Source organism: Triticum aestivum, chromosome 6B (assembly GCF_018294505.1).
Source record: "Triticum aestivum cultivar Chinese Spring chromosome 6B, IWGSC CS RefSeq v2.1, whole genome shotgun sequence".
Classification (NCBI taxonomy): Eukaryota; Viridiplantae; Streptophyta; class Magnoliopsida; order Poales; family Poaceae; genus Triticum; species Triticum aestivum.
The window spans coordinates 13540579-13546171 of NC_057810.1; the positions used below are offsets into that span (position 1 = coordinate 13540579).

Here is a 5593-nt window from a genome sequence, read left to right on the forward strand (position 1 = left end):
AAAACTGGGAAAAATAAAAAAAAATGCCACCTACTGGGCCACCACGGCATGAATACGACTAGAAACCCTACCATGGGCTAGGATTCAGGCCCTAATGGGCCGTTACTAATACCTCCACCCATTAGTCCCGGTTCAAACAAGAACCGAGACCAATGTGCCTCCACGTGGCCCTGTGCGCCGAGCCCAGTCAGGGGTCCTTTGGTCCCGGTTGGTGGCACCAACCGGGACCAAAAAGCATCCACGCGTCAGCATTCCAGTGGTTGGGGTTTTTGTTATTTTTTTGAAAGGAGGGGGGATTGGGGGTTTTGGGGGGTTAATTTACGTGTTTCATATATTGTGTTAGCTAGCTAATTAATAGAGAGAAGTGTCCTCTCTTATGTCCGTGCTTGGTCGACTCTACGTACTATATATACATAAGTGATCGAGAGAACCATTCAGTACAGAAGTTCATGCATACCGAGAGAAGTGATCGATCAACCTCTCTCCTTCTCCGAGAGATTGGTCAAACAACAAGTTTTCCTATATCATGTATCTGACGCTACTGGCTACATACATGCATGTACAATATGTATAAGATCTCTTAAAATTACAATCCCCTAGCAATTGAAATCAATTTCCACATGGTATTCTCCGGCTTTATTGATGACGTGGTCAAGAAAGAATCCCGCCAATTCCTCTTGAATTGCTTTCATGCGATTTGGTTCTAGGAGTTCATTCCGCATCTACCACGTCTAATTTGAAGAAGGGGGATAATTAATACATATATATGAATGAAACTCAACAAAAATGATGGTGTAATAAAATGAAATTGTGAATATTATTGCTTACGCACTTCATATTGTCTTTGAGAGTAGCCCCGCTTGTTTTTCAAAGTCGCGTTGTGGATGAACTCGCACACGTAGTATCCACAGAAATCATTCCCTTCTTCCTGCCACAAGCACTTTAAGAGAAATAGAGGTCAATCAAACTGATAATGAAGCATTATAAATGGCATTGATGAAAGTATAGCTATAGAATCAACGGGAGATGCGCGCAACTAGCTATCCAGTAGTACTTACTTTCGGGTATGTATATCGCAGCTCCTTCGGCAGTCCCGGAGCTTCTGTGGTGAACTGTTTCCAAACCCTGCAAGACAAAGAAAATAATTATTATTACTTGAGATATCAGGAAATAAACAAAAAGTTGCCGATATGTTGCGATAATGATCGATTGAACTTACTTGCTGAGCATTTCAGTCATGTCCGCATAGGATTTGGGATCTTTCCGTCCCGAGTCTAAGACGGTTACTAGTCCATGCTCAAGCTTAATCTCCAGAAGAATACAGTGGTACCTGCGCACGCATGCATAACTCATAAATTACATTACTATAACCTCGCTCGAGTAATAAGGGAAACCAAATATGCACACGACAGTAACACTCACTTGCCGTTATAAGGAAAGAGTATGGTATCTTTGTTTTGATTTTTTATCAATGATTGTAGCACATTGTCCTCGGCCTCTTTGATGTCCTTTTTAACTAGAAATTCATCTATGATATTTGTGTTAATGAACCCAATATCATAAATTTCTTGTTTTTTGCACTTGACGATCTTCAATCTGCATAATATATTCAGGATAATTAATTATAAATACATGAAATGAAAGTGCCGAGCTATATATAAAGACTTAATGACAGAAATAGTACTTACAGACAGTAGCAAATGACCATTAGTTTATCGAGGGTCTTTTGATTGAAGAACGCAAAGAACTCATCAAATGGAACAGTCAACAGATCATTTGTAACGTGGTCGTGCTCCTCTTTAATATGCAGATACAAAGCATTCGTACCCTCGGACTCTCTGCAGGTTTCCATGTACCAATTATGGAATCTTCGCATCATTGTTGTCAGAGATTTTTCATCTTTGACGAGAGGCTTCCCGTACTCGTATTTGTGTTTGTCCACCTCCAAGAAATCAGGAAGTGCATCGTAAGGAAGGTAATCTTCAAGATTGCCATAACCGGCCACCATCCCCGGAGCATTAGACACATTGAGCGGGGGGCACGATTGCTGTGCTTGTTCGCCGAGCTGGGCAATTTTTTCCCGTTTGCTCGTTCTTTTGATCTTTTAGCACTGACAGTAGTTCCCGACCGTTGGGCTTGGAGATATGTCTATTCAGTAATGCGCTCATAGTTGGTTCTCGGCGGAGACTTTGGTGGTTTCCTCAGGGCATCGATAGTGCGCTTTGCTTTCACCGGATCTACCTTCTCCTCTGAAGGTGGATGTCTCTTTGCTTTCACCCCTTCAAAGAACTCCTTCACGTGGGTCCGCACAATCGTATTGTTTTCCTCCTCGGACCTCTGGTACGGTAACTTCTCTAGAGGCTTGAGAGATGGACCGTATTTGTATTGCCTCCTGCCTCTGGTTGTGCTGCTAGACGCCGGAGTAGACGGAGCGGCTGCGGCGTCTGTCTTCTTTCGTGCTTGCTTACGAGGCGGAGGAGAAGGAGTACGACACGCCAGAGCAGCCGGGGCGGCGGCGGGTCTATTCCGTCCTTGCTGGCGAGGCGGAGAAGGAGGATGCTGCTGGCTGCTCGGGAGCGCCGGCGCAGGCGGAGAAGGAGGTGGAGTGCCGCCATGCGCCGGAGAAGGAGGCGGAGTGCCACCACGTGTGCCCTGGTCGTCACTCATCGGAGGAGGAGGCGGTGGAGGAGGCGGAGTGCCCTGACTCGCCGGAGTAGGAGGAGGAGGCGGAGGCGTCCAGTTCGGAAGGTTGATGAGCTCCTTCTTCCATAGGCATGGAGTCTTCAGAGCAGAACCCAGCCTAGTCTCCCCTTCACCGGTAGGGTGGTCAAGCGCGAGGTCCTCAAATCCCTCTGTTATTTCATCCACCATCACCTTAGCATATCCTTTTGGAATCGGCTGGCAGTGATAAGTTGTGTCGGGTCCACTAGGACAAACTTGGCCAACAGCTGCCTTGACCTTCAAATTCATCCATCGCGCCATAATGTGGCAATTTTGAGACTCCATGATACCATCCACGGGATATCTGGCAGGATCCGTCAAGACATGCTTCGGCTGAAGCAGCTCGGTGGAAGCCACGCTGCTTCTCCACTGAGATGGCGGGGTAGCTTCGGGGGAAGCTTCGGCAGGTCGTTTGCTGCGATCTGCTGCTTCTCGTTCCTCTTCTCGATCCTCTATCCCCATTACCCTTTCGTGCAGCGCCTACAGTTGGTCTTGCTCCAATTTCTTCCTCCTCTCGTGGGTTTTGTAACCCCCTGCGTCCGGAAAACCAACCTTCCACGGAATGGAGCCTGGCGTGCCTCGTGTCCGTCCAGGGTGCTCAGGATTCCCAAGGGCCATTGTGAGCTCGTCCTTCTCCCTGTTTGGAAGGAACGTCCCTCGCTGCGCTGCATCGATATAGTGTCGAAGGTTCTTGACTGGTATTTCCAGTTGCTCATCCGTCCACTGGCAAAACCCTGTTACAGGGTCCAAGGTTCCGCCAGACCCGAAGAACCAAGTCCGGCAACGGTCTGGCCATCTCATTATCTCTGGTTCGATCCCTTTTTCAAGCAGATCATTCTCAGCCTTGGACCACTTAGGCCGGGCTTGCAGGTAGCCACCTGACCCCGTGCGATGGTGAAGCGTCTTCTTCGCAGCATTTTTCTTGTTTGTCTCCGACATCTTCTTACTCTTTTCCGATGTCTTGTGGGCCACAAATGCGAGCCAATGATCTTTGATCTTCTCATATTTGCCGATGAATTCTGGTGTCTTTTTATTTTTGACAAACTGGTTCAGCTCTTTCCTCCACCTCCTCATTAGGGTTGCCATCTTATTAAGAGCACAAGACTTGATTCATTCCTCTTTAACTGGCTTCTCCAGATCCTCCTCTGGTGGTAGGGTGAAATTTGCCTTCAGCTCAGTCCAAAGATATTCTTTCTGCATATCATTGACATAAGACACCTCAGGGTCTTCCTCCTTAGGCTTATGCCATTGCTGGATGCTGATCGGGATCTTCTCCCTAACAAGAACCCCGCACTGAGCAGAAAATGCCTTCCTTGTCCAGATGGGTTCAATCGGTTCGCCGTCGGGCGCGATTTCTATGATCTCAAACTTTTCATCCAAGCTCAACTTTTTCTTCGGGCCTCGTCTCCTTACCGAAGTTGTGCTCGATCCGGAGGGCTAGAAATTATAAGGAAGAAAGACGAGAGTAATTAATATGTGTACATATACCAAAACAATGGAAGCATCAATTAACTAGTCAGCATGGGCTTAACTAATATATATATACCTGTTCGGGCTCGGTTCGGTCACCGAAGCAGTCAGCACGGTCCCCTTCTTGTACCTCCATTGTGTCACCGGAGCCATCATGAACATAGTCCTGTTCTTGTACCGGCATTAATGGGCCGAAGCCATCATGAACATAGCCCTCTTCTTCACCCTGTTCTTCCAGCTGACCAACGGTGTCGAGGAGAAATGATGCAACTTCATCCCTTCCATTTGCGATTATGTCCCTCAATATCACTTCTGTTTCTTCGTCTCGGTAGTGCTCCATAGTTTCTGCAAATATTTACAACATGTCAATTATTATTCAAACATGGTATATATATATATATATATATATATTAGTGGCAAACGTAAAACTAGCCAGCTAATCACAATAAGGAATCATGTTAGTGGCCTCGACGCTGCTTCTCTAGGGTTTGGGGTCGCCTCGACACAACAACGCTTCAAAGGTTTGGGGTGGCCTTGACGACAACGCTCTTTTAACTTGGTAAATTTGGGTGGCCTCGAGAGAGTTAATTTGTCGGGTAGGGGCGCGGCGGGAGGGGGTAGGAGACCAACATCGGTTTCTCTCTAGGGTTTGGGTGTCCTCGAGAGTTTTTGTCGAGCGAGAGGGACGAGGGGGGGTATATATATCGACCGCCCCTCATGTCGAAGTTATCTCGAGGGGGTTATATCCACAACGACGCGACAACGACGAGAAAGGAATATAATTAAGGAAAAGGAAGAAAAGAGGAATAAGGAAGAAGGAAGAAGAAGAAGAAAAAAAGAGGAGAAGAAGAAAAAATAGAAAAAATTTTTCTATTTTTTCTTCTTCTCCTCTATTCCTTTCTTCTTCTCCTCTTCTTTTTCTTCTTTTTTCCTCTTCTTATTTATTTCTCCTCTTCTTCCTCTCCTCTTCTTCATCTTCTTATTTTCCTTTTTCCTCTCATTCTTTTTCTTCTTCTTTCTTCCTTCTTCCTCTTTTCTTCCTTTTCCTTATTTTACTTTAAATTTCTCCTCTACACTAACCTAAAATGCACTAACCTAAAATCGATATCTACTAACAACCTAAATAAAAAATTAATACATATATGAAAAAACATATATAAACAAAAAAATGCGATGAACATTATATTCATACATACATATATATATAGCCACATCCATTCATCATATATATAGCTACCACACACATATATACATTATATATATGAAAAAAATGCAATGAACAAAAAAAATACACTTATGAAAAAAAATAGTATGAACATGTACACATATATATACACATACAAACACATATACACAAAAAAATGCAAAAAATTGCTATGGAAATTGCAGGGGCCGCGCGGCG

General features: G+C 44.9%; 1 pseudogene; it reads right to left on the reverse strand.

Moving 5' to 3' along the window:
• The window catches only part of LOC123138607 (uncharacterized), a 21393-nt pseudogene extending 16862 nt beyond the window's left edge, over nt 1–4531 (reverse strand).
• Nucleotides 4532–5593: the final 1062 nt, after the last annotated feature.